This window comes from Benincasa hispida, chromosome 8, assembly GCF_027475165.1.
Source record: "Benincasa hispida cultivar pf3 chromosome 8, pf3_genome.v1.1, whole genome shotgun sequence".
In the NCBI taxonomy this organism is placed as follows: Eukaryota; Viridiplantae; Streptophyta; class Magnoliopsida; order Cucurbitales; family Cucurbitaceae; genus Benincasa; species Benincasa hispida.
In genome coordinates this window covers 29,482,310-29,497,567 of record NC_143485.1, presented here as the reverse complement: position 1 = coordinate 29,497,567, position 15,258 = coordinate 29,482,310, and positions in this window count along the sequence as shown.

Genomic DNA, 15,258 nt, shown 5'->3' with positions numbered 1-15,258 from the left:
GTTGACCAGGATGAATGGGTCAAGGCCATGGATCTAGAGATGGAGTCGATGTACTTCAACTCAGTTTAGAATCTTGTAGATCAGGCTGATGGGGTTCGCCCTATAGGTTGTAAATGGATCTACAAGCGCAAATGGGGTGCTGATGGGAAGGTGCAGACCTTCAAGGCTCGACTTGTGGTATAGGGTTATACCTAGGTAGAGAGAGTCGACTATGAGGAGACTTTCTCGCCTGTTACCATGTTAAAGTCGATCTGCATCCTTTTATCCAGTACAACTTATTATAATTATGAGATCTAGCAAATGGACGTTAAGACGACCTTTCTAAATGGCAATCTTGAGGAGACCATTTATATGGTGCAGCCCGAGGGATTCATAGCCCAAGGTCAAGAGCAAAAAGTTTGCAAACTGAATCGATCCATTTATGGACTGAAACAAGCATCTCGATCTTGGAACATACGGTTTGATACTGGGATCAAGTCGTATGGCTTTGACCAAAACGTTGATGAACCTTGTGTCTACAAGAAGATCATCAACGCTTCAGTAGTCTTCTTAGTGTTAGAAGTAGACGATATCCTACTCATTGGGAAAGATGTAGGTCTACTAACTACAGTTAAGAACTGGCTAGCGACCCAATTCCAAATGAAAGGTTTGGGAGAGGCTCAGTTTTTTCTAGGTATACATATCTTTCGGGATCGTAAGAACAAAATGCAAGCACTGTCTCAGGCATCGTACATTGATAAGATGTTGCTCAAGTACTCGATGCAGGACTCCAAGAGGGGCCTACTGCTATTCAGGCATGGAGTCACTTTGTCTAAGGACATGTGTCCTAAGATGCCACAAGAGCTTGAGGAGATGAGACGGGTCCCATATGCATCTGCTGCTGGCAGTTTGATGTACACGATGCTCTATACTCGTCCAGACATCTGCTACGCTGTGGGCATAATCAGTAGGTATCAGTCTAACCTAGGCCAGGGTCACTGGACCGCAGTGAAGAACATCCTCAAGTATCTTCGGAGAATGAGGGACTACATGCTCGTGTATGGTTCGAGGGATTTGATCCTTACAGGATACACAGATTCTGACTTTCGAACTGATGAAAACTCTCGCAAGTCCACACTAGGGTCAGTCTTTACTCTTAACAGAGAAGTTGTAGTGCGGTGAAGCATTAAGCAGGGGTGCATCACTGACTCCACTATGGAGGCGGAGTACGTAGTAGTTTGCGAAGCTGCTAAAGAGGTCGTCTGGCTTAGGAAGTTCTTGACAGACCTGGAAGTTGTTCCAGATATGTCTAGGCCCATTACCCTCTATTGTGATAATAGTGCGACAGTGGCGAACTCCAAAGAGCCAAGGAGTCATAGGCGCGACAAACACATAGAGCGGAAGTATCATCTGATCAGCGAGATAATGCATCAAGGGGACATGATCGTCACACAGATCACTTCGGAGCACAATGTTGCTAACCCGTTTACGAAGGCTCTCACGTCTACAGTATTTGAGGGTCACCCACGGAGCATGGGTCTACAGGATCGCCCGCGGCTGGACTACGGCAAGTGGGAGATTTTCTTGTATTGGGATTTTATGCCCTAGTTTATTGTTTTGTACTAAGTTTTTTGTACACCCCACTTCGCTTTAGGACAAGTGGGAGATTGTTGGGGTTCATGCCCTAAATTCTCATTTGCTGTAGTTTGTAAACAGTATGTCCGAACGCTTGTGTTGTTAATATATGATATTTACTTCCCATCTTGTTTTTTTGCTCATTTACTTATTTTATTTGCTTTACCACAAACCAATAAACATAAAATTCTTGGTTATCTGTATGTGACTCAAGCATGTATGTGGTGACATACAAATGGATCATGTCTTGAGTGATAACCAAAATGGTCTGTAGTATATGGATAAAGGAGGGAAACCTTATCTTGGTAACACTACGAACGTGGCCTGCTTTGTGGAATGGTCACAAGTATTGTGACTTGTCACAGATGGTCTGATCCTGATCATTCGTGTTGGGGACATGCGAGCGGGGGCATCCTATATTGTATCAAATGGACACACAGTGAGGGGATTCGTCTGATTTGGGAGTTGGGAACTCAGCTACACAAGATGGAATTCACTCCTTCCCCAAGGTAGGGGTAAGTATATAGATGGCTCCCTTAAAGGCTGATTCTGGGGCTTGAACGATGTGGCACCACACTCCTTCTCTTTGCCCGAGAGGTGTTCACACATAATAGGACTACGTTGTATTGTTCATTAGAAGAATCAATGGTACTTAAGGAGTGAGATGTAACTACAAGGGCATAACGGTAATTTGGCCCAGCTATACTTACGAGCATCTGTGAAGGTTCATCGTACTCATGATTGGTTATATCCGATGGACACAAAAATATATCTGTAGTAAGAAGAGTTCAGTTGTTGGTCTTTAGTGGAATGTCTGACAATTAACGAATGGTGGATCTCGTTGCTAAAGAGTTTAGTCAGCTATTCACGTACCGTTGGAGCTTCAAGCCACAGGTCCATTAGGTCCTCTGGATAGCTTGGATAAAGTCGAGAACTAGTGTTTGGGTTAATTTGAAATGTTCAAATTGACAAGAGAAAGTTCGATTATATATGATATAATTGGACTAGTTAATTATATGTGATATAATTGGCTAAATGTATGAGATACATTATTTTAGAGGAAATTAGATATAAATATGATTTATATCAAGTAGAGAAGAAAATACTATAGTAGATATGTGATATCAAACTATAGGATATAAATATAATATGATTATATTTATTAATTAATTAGTTGGTTAATTATAAGATAATTATGCCAAATTCCACGCTCATACGTGGGTTAGTGGGCGACGTTGGTTATTGTAACCAAATAGTTAAAATGAAAATAGTTTTCATTTTTGCACCGTCCGTCATTCGCCCAAAAGATTTCGTGAAGTGTGCATTGGTGAAAGAAAACAATCGCTCGAGAGCCTATAAAATAGTTGCTTCTCTGTCTAAACGATCGTCTATCTCGTGCTAAACGATCGACACTCTCGCTTACATGATCGGATAGCTTCTCTAAACGATCGTATAGTGTGCTGATTTAACTAAATGATCCTATACGTTTTCCAAAACGATCGTTCAGTAAATCCTACACGATCATGTAGCTCCTCCTGAACGATAAGCATTTTTGTTATGCGATAGTATTTTCTTCCTTCCCACTTGCTTATCGCCTACACAATTTGTGTTCCTCCTTCCTCTTCCAAATTCACTAAAGCCCACCCTTTGGGTTTTCACTCCGAGAATACCCAGGGCTCTTTAGTGGTGGTGTTGTTCCCATTGCAGTTGTGAGTTTGTGGTTGTCCGTGCTGTTGCAATCAACGTTTTCGTCGGGCGTTGGTAGATCTCGTGGAGATTTTCCACTGCGTTGGAGTTCCAGAGTGTGAAGATTGTCTTCAACTGGTATGGAAATCTATCCCTTTGTTATTTTGTTGTTCGTAGCATGCCGTTAATTAGAGTTTATTTGCATAACTGTATGTGTTGAATGTATAATGTTATATTTCGATCACGGTGAGATCGGAGCGATCCAAACGCGTTCATGGAACTCTGCGTTATGAGATCCTTCAGCTGCAACCATTGAACAAGTAGATTGCTCAAACTTGGAAGGTTGTAGACACGCACGAGGGGTAGGTTGGGTGCAAAGCTTGCACTGATGCGGTGCATGAGGGAAGGTGTTTTGCGGCATTGTGTGCTGAAGTCGTGAGCATAAGATGCGCTAGGCTGTATGGGCAGAAGCGTTGTATGCTAGGGGCTAGTCATGGGTTCGTATGATTGATGAGTGCAAGGGACATGCGATGGGCACATGGGTTGCGATGTTGGCCACATCACTAAAGCCTAACTACTCAAATTGTTCCTAAGTGTTGGATGCATAGAAAGGTATACGCTAGAAGGGGAAATGATGTTTTAAGCTGATTGTTGAGTCCATTTAGGTGAGTTAGTCTCACAAGGAATCCATAAGTGTTGGCTAATCATGTTTTTCATTTCCACAAGGTTAACGCCAATAAGAAGGGCTTATCAACCCTAGGAAGAATACCCAAAGGTTGTGAGTGATAAAGTTGATGTTTTTCAAATTTTTTAGTAACACATGCTTATGAAATGTTTTGACTCATGCTTGTCTATATGAATGATTAAAATGTTTTCCAAGCAAACTATGTTTCATGAAAGCCATTAACGCATGCTAAGTTTTAAAGAAGTTTATGAGCATGACTTAAGTATTTCATTACTTTTTATTTCAAAGAGCATGACTTAGAGGATAACTGGACTGTTGCTCTGCCCTCTTAAAGATTCAGTTGGAAGAGAAAGTCTAGGTGTTTACTCCGTAATTAACTGTACACATATGTTGCATACTAGGGACTATAATGATTGTGAGACCCATTGAACTTTATTTCTGTATATAAGTTATGAGTTTTCTTTGTAAAGAATCCTGAGGTTGTCTTAAATATTTTAGGTTCCGCTAGCTCTTGAATATTTTAATGTTACACCAAGGTTTTCTAAGCAGGTTTAATAGGTTAGCTAGGTGGTAAATGCCACCAAAGGGTTGGTAACTATTGCTGTCACATTCTCTTCTAGGTTAAGAGCTTAATTTGGGAAGAGGTGTGATAAGTTGGTATCTAGGCATAAGGTTTTGGAGCAAGGAAAGAGAATTCATGCATTAGTTCAGGTCTATATTGTGAGTCCCTAACATGTGTACCACATAATTAGGTAAAGATCCCAAGAAGAGACATGAAAGAGGATCAAGTTATAGTATATAGCCAAAAAGGTCTATAATTATATGGATGAGATTGGGTACCTCGACCTGGGAACATTATAGATGCGGCCTACTTTGTATACCGATATAAATAACGTGATCACGAAATCGTTCATGTGGAGACATGTGAGTAGGGCCATTCTATGAAAAAGAGTTTTGCATAAGACCGGACCACGAAATCGTCACTTTTTCTTTATAACGACTGTTTACTGTTAAAACTGACTATTTCAATTGGACGACCTAGGGTACCTCGATCTTAATTCTGAGCTAACTATGAACTCCTTTTTATTTGGGCTTATCCTCTGATCTGCATAGGTGATACTAGTTCAACAACACTGCTCAACAAGCCTCCTTTTTAGGGGATAAGACCAGATAGATAGTTGGGGATATAGTTTTACAATATGGATTCGCTTCTACTCGTTTTAGGGTTAGCAGATAGGTTGTTCCCGTAAATACTGATTCCTGGTCTTGAACAAAGGGCCCCTACCCGGGACATGGTTTATTAGTTGGTCTATAAACCAATTGTTCAATAGAGGATCACTAGGAGCTTAAAGAGCAAGATGTATTTATAGGGGTAAAACGGTAATTTTGATCCAACTGTAAATATGATCGACCTGTGAAGGATCAACTTACTGATTATGGTTAAATAAAGTGGACAGAAATATATCTACAGTCAAGAGAGTGCAACCATCGAGCTATAGTGGTATTTCTTAGTAATTAACGAATATTGATTAACTCGGGTTAAAGAGTTTAACCGATTAATCTCAATGGTTGGCGCTAATGATCTGTAGGTCCATAAGGTCCCTCAACTAGCTCGTAAAACATTACACCTTGGATTAGAAAATTGAGCGAATTTGAAGTGTTCAAAATTTGAAATTAGGGTTTTGAATTTGAAATGTTCAAATTCAATTTAGGGTTTGGATAATTATATTCGATATAATTAAACCTTTGATTTTATCGAAATTAAACGTATTTAGAGAGTTTAAAGTATGTAAATTTTGATTTAAATATTGATTACATGAATAGGATTCATGTTTAAGTTAGGTGTTTTATTAATTTAATATTTGATATTAAATTCTTGTTATTTAATTAATTAATTAAATTTGTTTAATTAATCATTTAAATAAAATTATCTTCAAATTTAATAAATTCAGTTTTAGAAATTGAGTTTATTATTTAAATTCATTTCAATTAATTTAAATAAAATTTTAATTTTAATTCTTTAGTGGAAAAATCCCACATTGAGGGTTTTAGTGGAGTTTTCAAATTTTTTACACCTAGGCCACTCACTTAGTGTAATTTGAAGTGGCACATTGTTGAATGAGTGAGTGCTTGTATAATTGAACTTGATAAAAGCTTCATTTTTTGAAATTATTCATTCATGCATTTGCAAATTTGAGAAATTTCTGCAAAAAAAAAAAAAAAAAAAAAAAAAAAAAAAAAAAAAAAAAAAAAAAAAAAAAAAAAAAAAAAAAAAACTCTTGAAAAAAAACTCTCCAATTCCTTGTCCAATCTATCTCAATTGAGAGTTTTAACCATTCAATTCAAGGCTGAGAATAGTAGAAAAGACTCTCTTGATAGTCTACTAGAGTTTTGGAGACCAATTTCGTGGAGTTCAGCAAGCATTTAAAGTGTTTTTACAAAGGTGACTCATGAAACCCTCTTTCTATAAAACTGTTTTTAGCACGCTTTTAAACTCAAATTAAGTGTAATTAGGGTGCTTATTGATTCTGTTAGCTTCCGAATTTATACATGTTTTCCCATCAATCGGTATCAGAATATGATTGAAGCACTTGATTAACGTTAATTTGAGTTTGGTGGGTGAATTTCTAGCATTGCATGTTTGGTGACTAATATGACTTTTTAATCAACATTGCCATTAGAATTCTCTTTAATTCAAGTGTTAAATTTGTAATTAGCTCTTGATTAATGAACCTTAATGTATGATTAAGGGTCTGTAATTTAATTAGAGTCAATAAAGTTGAAACTAGGTTGTAATTGAAGATTAAAGCAAGCAGGCGAAGCTGGAACAACTGGAGACTTGTGGCTAGGGGTAAAAGGCCAACTAATTTTTTATTACAAAATGAAATATAATTTTTCAAATTTAGAATTATTTAATTAAAACAATTTCAATTAAATAAAATAAACAAATTTAATATCACATATTAAATTGTTTATGACACCTAGCTTTGATTAATCATATTAATCAAGTTTAAAAGACACTTTCATGCTAATGATCAAGTATACTCTCAAAAATAAATAAATAATTAATTAATTGTAAATTATATCTCATATCAAATACAATTTTTCCTAAAACCCGAATTTGAACATTTCAAATTCTTACTTTACCTAGTTCTTCAATTTTGTCCATATTGAGCTAGCAATGAGACCCGGTGGACTTACAGATCATAGGCTCCAACGATCCGAGACTAATGGGTCAAACTCTTTAACCTAGTTAATCAACATTTGGTAACTAATAGGACTGTCCACTATAGCCTGTGGTTGCACTCCTCTCACTGTGTGTCTATTTGATATAACAATAATCAATAAGTTGATCCTTTACTGGTTGTTCGTACCCTCAGGTAGGTCAAAATCTGAAATACCTTTGAGTTACATCTTTTCTTCTTAAGTAACATTGTCCCTCTAATGAACAATTGATTTAGGATCATAATCGCTAAATCCATTCCCTCTCAGACCAACGAGAGGATGGAGCCCCTTATTCAAAACCTGGGTTCAGCCTTCAAGGGAACAACCTTTCTACTATCCCTAAAATGGGTAAGAGTGAATTCCATCTTGCAAATTTTATGTCCCCAGCCATCTACCTGGTCCTATCCTTGAAATGTGAGGTATATTGAGTAGAAATGGTAATCTTGCCCTCACGAATGTAGATCAAAGGATAATCGCGAATAAACAAGAGTTCACAGATAGCTCAGGATTTAGATCAAGTTATCTAGGTCATCAAGAAGTGAAATTAATCAGTGTTAATAGTAAACAGTGTTAATACATAATAGTGATTATTTCATGGTCTGTCTTACACAATCTCATTGTGTAAAACAATCCCACTCACATGTCTCTACATGAACGAACTGATCACATCGTTTATGACACTTTACAACATTTGTAACAATCATAAAGTGGGTCGTATTCAATAGTATCTCCAGAAATTGGTACACAACATAATCCAAGTACTATAGACGGTTTAGGCTATTTTACTCGAACTTGATCAAGTTTATGTCTCCACATAAAGCCCAAGTATTCATGACAATAGCCAAGGGTTCGTATTTTATTGGATTAAGAGTTATTAAATAATCAACAACACTTGTCTGAATAAACTTCATATATGTTTACTGTTTACAAAACTATGAGTTTTAGGACATACAACCCAATAGCAGTGCCAGGACGCTGCCCAGGTAGCATTGCAACACTATTCTTGACTGAACTCGAGGCATTGCAATGGGATGGAGCGTCGTGACGCTGCGCATCCCAGCCCAGAAACACGCACATCCACGAAGTGGTTCACGGGAGTGGTCCGATTCGACCGGTTCGGTGCTCTGGGGTCCAATTCGACCTAGTTTAGATCGGTTCAGCCTTTTTTGGAGCATTAGAGGGCTGGTTCGAGTCTGGTTCGAGCAATCCAGAGGCTTTTCCTCAAATCGTTTTTATTTTTTTTTTTTGTATTAAATTTAGTTTTTGTTTGCTTAAGATGCCAAAGTTGATTCATAACAAGTGTTGTTTAAATATTTTATGTATGTGATGTATGTTATATTTACATTAAATATGTATATGCATATTGTATACCATGTAGATTTAAAATCTCATTATAAAGAAAGCATGTTTCATGCATTGATATATGTTACAAATTAGTTATAATGTATATAGTATGCATGGTAGGGTTTCATAAGTTTAATATAACTGTTATATTAATGTATCAAATGATTTTGTGAATGTTATAGCATGTCTATAGTTTTATAAGAGTTATAAAATAGGTGAGACAATTAAAATTTATAACAGAGATAAAATGGCATGCTCACTTTAGTTTAATAACAACTTGTTTTAATAGTTAAAACAGGTCATTATCTTATACAACTTGGTTACAAACTCAATCGGTCTATAGTCCTATCTAAGGCTGGAGGTATTTAAGTTGATGGTCTACGTAACACCTCCTACTTGGGGATTTTAGCCGATAAACTTAGCATTGTTAATCAGTTTTTTGAGCATGCGAGAGCAATTTGAGGTTTTAAAATTGATTTTTCACCTAGACATCGTAGGTTAAATCCAAATATAAACGTTCTACTTTGATAAATCATATAGACTTAGGGTGTTTATTAGCCGAAATATACCTAAGTACAAAAGATACCCAAATAATTAGAACAATTCATTGGGAAATTAATAATATATACGATATATTATTCTTAGCTCTCACATCCCTAAGAGTTCACACCGTGTGATCCATGCTCGACTTCGTGTCTATTTTACCTCGACTGCTTCATTTGGAAAGTGTTTGTGTTGGTCAATATCAAGATGAATAGGGGAAGTGGTTCATAATAAGTGGGTGTAGGAAATGTGTCAACATATCCTACGGTTTCTTCCATTAGTTTGAACCGTGAGATTCCTATGTTGCGTTTGCTATCGTTTTTAAGCGGCATTAACTAGTCGTTGTTACAATGATTCCCTCGGAAGGTTGTAAAATAGGATTCAAAACAACCCAAACTTCAGAAATGAATAGGGTTCCTTAGTTTCGATTTGAATATTGTCTTCCTAATCGGGGGCATATTCATACTATTTTATGAAATTTGAAAATGGAGGGTCACATTTACAAGAATTACTAAGTGTTAGTAAGTTCTTGACCAAAAACGGTAACTAAATGACTATAGGAATAAGAGTTATTTTGGATATCATATTTGGTCAATATTGTCTTGCTTTAGTGAAGGAGATTTGACTGCCCCTCGATAGCATCTATTCTATCTCAGTAAAGTATCGCTGCAAATAAATAAAGAAATACGGGTACTTTATTACTTTTGCTAAAATTAGATTTAGATGCAATTTATTCATAGGATCTGTTTATGTTTCAGCTTGTCAAACTCGATTATACAACTCTTAGCTTCTGACAAATTCAATGGAGAGGGTTATTCGAACTAGAAGTGGAACATAAACAGAATACTAGTAGTTGACAATTTGAGATTTGCTTTAATAGAGGAACATCCTCTTCTTCCCATTCTTAATGCAACCCAAAATTTTTGGGATAGCTATGACAGATGGGTTCGAGCAAATGAAAAAGTCAGAGCCTATATTTTTGCAAGCATATCCGATGTGCTTACAAAAAACAATGAAACCATGGTCATTGCAAGAGAGATCATGGAGTCATTGCAAGGGATGTTTGGACAATCGTCCTCATCAGTACGACATGATGCTATTAAATACGTTTATAATTCACATATAAAGGAAGGGACCTCTGTTAGAGAACATGTCCTAGACATGATGGTCCACTTCAATATCACGGAGGTAAACTGGGTTGTCATAGATGAGAAGAGTCAAGTAAGTATGATAATGGAATCTCTTACGAAGAGTTTCCTAAGCTTTTGTACAAATGCTGTAATGAATAAGATTGATTACTTAACAACTCTTTTCAATGAACTCTAGACTTCTCAATCTTTAATAAAAAATAAGGAAGGGGAAGCAAATGTTGTTTCCCAAAGGAAATTTCAGAAGGGTGCTTCTTCTAGTTCAAAGCCCTCTGAAAAGAAGTCTGGATCTTTGAAGGATGAAAGTATCCAGATGAAGAAAAATGTAAAAGGAAAGAAATGGTCTCCTACCACTAAAAGTAAGAAAAAAGTTGCAAAAGGAAATTTTTTTCCATTGTAACGTTGACGGGCATTGGAAACACAATTGCCCAAAGTATCTTGCGGAAAAGAAAGCTGAGAAGGCAAATCAAAGTAAATGTGATTTACTTATAAGAGATACATGTTTAGTGGAAAGTTCTCACTTAACCTAGATACTAGATTTAGGCACCAGTAATCCTATTTGCACTTTCTTATAAGAAACTAGTTCCTGAAAGCAGCTATCAAAAAATGAAATGACTTTCAAGGTGGGAATAAGGGAAGTCATGTCAACAGAAGCAGTGGGAGATATCATGTTATTTTTTTTTGGAGATTCCTACATTTTATTTGAAAATTTATATTATGTAACTAAAATGAAAAGGAACTTAATCCATGTATCTTGTTTGTTGGAACATATGTATAAAGTCATTTTTGATACAAATAAAGTGTTCATTAGTTCAAAACGTGTTTAAATGTATACAGCTAAACTTGAAATTAACTTGTATGGGTTAAAACCAACTGAGGCAAGCCCTTTTAAATATAGAGATGTTTAAAATGGCAGAAACTCAAACTAAAAAAAATAATAATAATCATAAAAAAAAAAAAAAAGAATTTCTCATAACGCCCATCTTTAGTACTTAAGACTTGGTCACATCAATCTCAATAGGATTGAGAGATTGTTTAAAAATGGTCATCTAAAACAGTTAGAAGACAGATCTTTACCTTCATGTGAATCTTGCCTTGAGGGAAAAATGACTAAAAGATCTTTTTCAGAAAAAAGATCTTACAGCCAAAGAAGCTCTAGAACTTATACATTCAGACCTTTGTGGTTCGATGAATGTTAAAGCTTGGGGAGGATCTGAATATTTCATCAGTTTTATTGATGATTATTTCAGATATGGCTATGTTTACCTAACGCATCATAAGTCTGAGACTCTTGAAAAGTTCAAAGAGTATAAAGCTGAGGTTGAGAACCTATTAGGTAAAAGGATTAAAACACTTCGATCAGATTGAGGTGGTGAGTATATGGATTTACGATTCAGGAACTATTTAGTAGAACATGGAATTCAATCCCAACTCACAACACTTGGTACACCGCAGCAAAATGGTATAGAAAAGAGGAGAACTTGAACCCTGTTAGACATGGTTCGTTCAATGATAAGTTACGCCGAGTTACCTCAGTCGTTTTGGGGGTATGCAGTAGAAGTTGCTGTACAAATACTGAACATGGTTCCCTTAGAAAGAGTTTCAAAAACACCATATGAGTTATGGAGAGGACGTAAAGGTAGTTTACGTCACTTCAGAATTTGGGGATGCCCGACACATGTGTTGGTGAAAAACCCTAAAAAGTTGGAACAACGTTAAAAAATATGCCTATTTATAGGAGACCCTAAAGAAACAAAATGTGGTTTATTTTATGATCCTCAAGAAGATGAGATATTTGTATCGACAAATGCTACATTCTTAGAAGAGGATCACATAAGTAATCATCAACCTCGCAGTAAAATAGTATTAGATGAGATGACCAAAGAATCTACAGATAAACCAACAAGATTTGTTGTTCGGTGTCTAAATATATGTCGTTAGTTCTACCTAACTCAAAACAAAAAAAAATTATAAAGCTCAAACAACAACCTATACTAACTCATAGATAAAGGTGAAGTAAAAGGTCGATCCATAGGGAAGGCTTGTTTAATCCTTTCTTAAACTAACTTTGACTATAAAAGCAATAAAATGAGGTTTTGATGAAACTATAAACATACTAAAAATCAAGAAACAAAGGATAAATGTACACAAGTATAGAACAATCATTCTCCTAATTGAAGTTAGACGTTAAATGCAATTCCTATCATAGAAATCTACAAATTAAATTCACAATTGAATTATGCTCGCAACTACTTACTTAACTCGAATAAGCTAGTTTCTACAAAGGCAGAAAACTAGCAATACCCTAGTTAAGAGCGCACCCTAAACATTGATTAAGGTTGGATAGGCCTAACCCTAATAAATCTACATGCTTCTACCTCTATTGCGTTCGATACCGACCATATAGAAGAGAAAACACGCGCATTAAGTTCTAGGATTCAAATATGTCGTTGTCAAGATAGCTTACTCAATTAACCGAATTTTCTTCAAATCTAGTAATTAATGCATCCTAGCAGTAGCATACACAATTACTATTGCCTCTTGTAGATCTTGGCTAGACATTCTATCAAACACATTGAAAGCAATGCATTCAATCATGATTGTGACAAAACCAAGTATCTAGGCTATACATGTTCAAGATATAGATCATTCAACATGCTTTAATAAGTAAAAAAATATTTAAGAATGCTATATTCAAATTGCAAATGATAAAGAAAAAGAGAAAACTCAAAAGAATTACAAGAACTCTTGAAATTAAAAACAAGATTCAATATGTACTTCACAAACTCATGGACAAATTTATGAAGAATTACAAAAATGTTGCTTATAATCCAAAAAGAAATCCAAATCTAACCTAAATGGGAAAAAAATTACCAAAGAGACAAAATGATATAGAGAGAAATCCCAGCCTCCATGAGAATCGTGCTTCCTCTTCCTTTTTTCCAAGACTGAAAGAAAAAATATTTTTACTCGAAGGATAGCGTTGTGACGTTGAGATTAGCGTTGCAATGCTAAATCGTAAAAAGGCCAAGAAGCATTGAGCTTGAGTTGTGATGAAGCACTCGACATTGGATCGCCAAAGCGCATGCGTGCGGACAATCCCATCAAAATATGGAGTGTTGCAACGCTGCCCTGTTTTGCAATAAATGGACGTTTTCTGCCTTCAAGCGTTGCTTAACGCTTCTGGGAGGTTGATAGTGTTTTGTAATTTCTTCGATTCTTTTCAAATTTGATGACTTTCTTGTCATTTTTTATCCTTTTTAGCCCAATTTCTCAGAATGGCTTCTAATCGCTCTCGGTCCATTTTACCTACAAAATGAGCATTAAAAGAAAACAAACAACAAAATTTTAAGGGAACTAACGTAGAAAATATATATCTTTTAAAGACCTAACAGTTGTTGATCAAGTTGGTCCTTTAGCAAGAGTTGTTGCTCCATCACATCCTTCTCATGAGATGAGAATATCTCGACGTAGTGGGAGGGTTATTCAACAACCTGATCGCTATATGGGTTTAGCGAAAACTCATGTCATCATACTTGATGATGGCTGCAAGGATCCATTGATATTTAAACAAGCAATGGAAGATGTAGATAAAGATCAATGGACTGAAGCCATGGACCAAGAAATGGAGTCGATGTACTTCAATTCATTTTGGAAACTTGTAAATCAACCAGATGGGGTAAAACTTATTGGTTGTAAATGGATCTACAAGAGAAAACGAGATCAAACTAGTAAGGTGCAAATCTACAAAGGCAGACTCATGGCAAAAGGTTTTACCCAAAGAGAAAGGGTGGGCTATGAAGAAACTTCTCTCATGTTTCCATGACTAAATCTATTAAGAATACTTTTTTCCATTGTTGCTTACTATGATTATGAAATCTAGAAAATGGGTGTCAAGACAGCCTCTTTGAATGGTCATCTTGACGAAAATATTTACATGTCTCAACCATAAGGGTTTATTGAACAGGGTTAAGACCAAAAGTTTTGCAATCTTAATAGATCCATTTATGGATTGAAATAGGTATCTCGATCCTATAATATAAGGTTTGACAATGCGATCAAATCTTATGGATTTGAACAGAATGTTGATGAATCTTGTGTTTACAAGAAGATAGTCAACCAGACTGTAGGTTTCTTGGTCTTTTATGTTGATGATATCCTACTAATTGGAAATGAGACAAGATTCCTTGCTGACGTAAAGAGATGGCTAGCATCGTAATTTCAAATGAAATATTTGGGAGATGCGCAATATGTTCTTAAAATCCACGTTTGGAATCGCAAGAACAGGACGCTAGCACTATCTCAAGCATCTTATATTGACAAGATGTTGTCAGGGTCTAACATGCAAAATTCCAAAATGGGCATGCTATCTTTTAGACATAGAATTCACTTGTCTAAGGAATAGTGTCCTAAGACACCTCAAGAAGTTGAGGAAATGAGAAGAATTCCTTATGCATCAATAGTCGGGAGCTTGATGTATGCTATGTTATATACATGTCCCGTCATATGCTTTGCAGTTGAAATCATCAGTAGGTTTCAATCCAACCTTGGACATAACCATTAGACTGTTGTTGACAAAGATGGTCCTTAAACAAGAGTTATTGCTCTATCACATCCTTCTCATGAGATGAGAATGCCTCTACATAAAGGGAGTGTTGTTCAATAGCCTGATCGCTATATGGATTTAGCAGAAACTCATGTCATCATAGATGGCTGCGACGATCCATTGATCTTTAAACAAGCAATGGAAGATGTAGATAAAGATCGATGGATTGAAACCATGGACCTAAAAATGAAGTCGATGTACTTCAATTCGTTCTGGAAACTAAGATCAACCAGATGGAGTTAAACCTATTGGTTGTAAGTGGATCTACAAGAAAAGACGAGACCAAACTGGTAAGTTGCAAACCTATAAAGCTAGACTCGTGGCAAAAGGTTTTACCCAAAGAGAGGGAGTAGACTATGAAGAAACCTTCTCTTAAATTGCCATGATTAAATCTATAATAATATTTT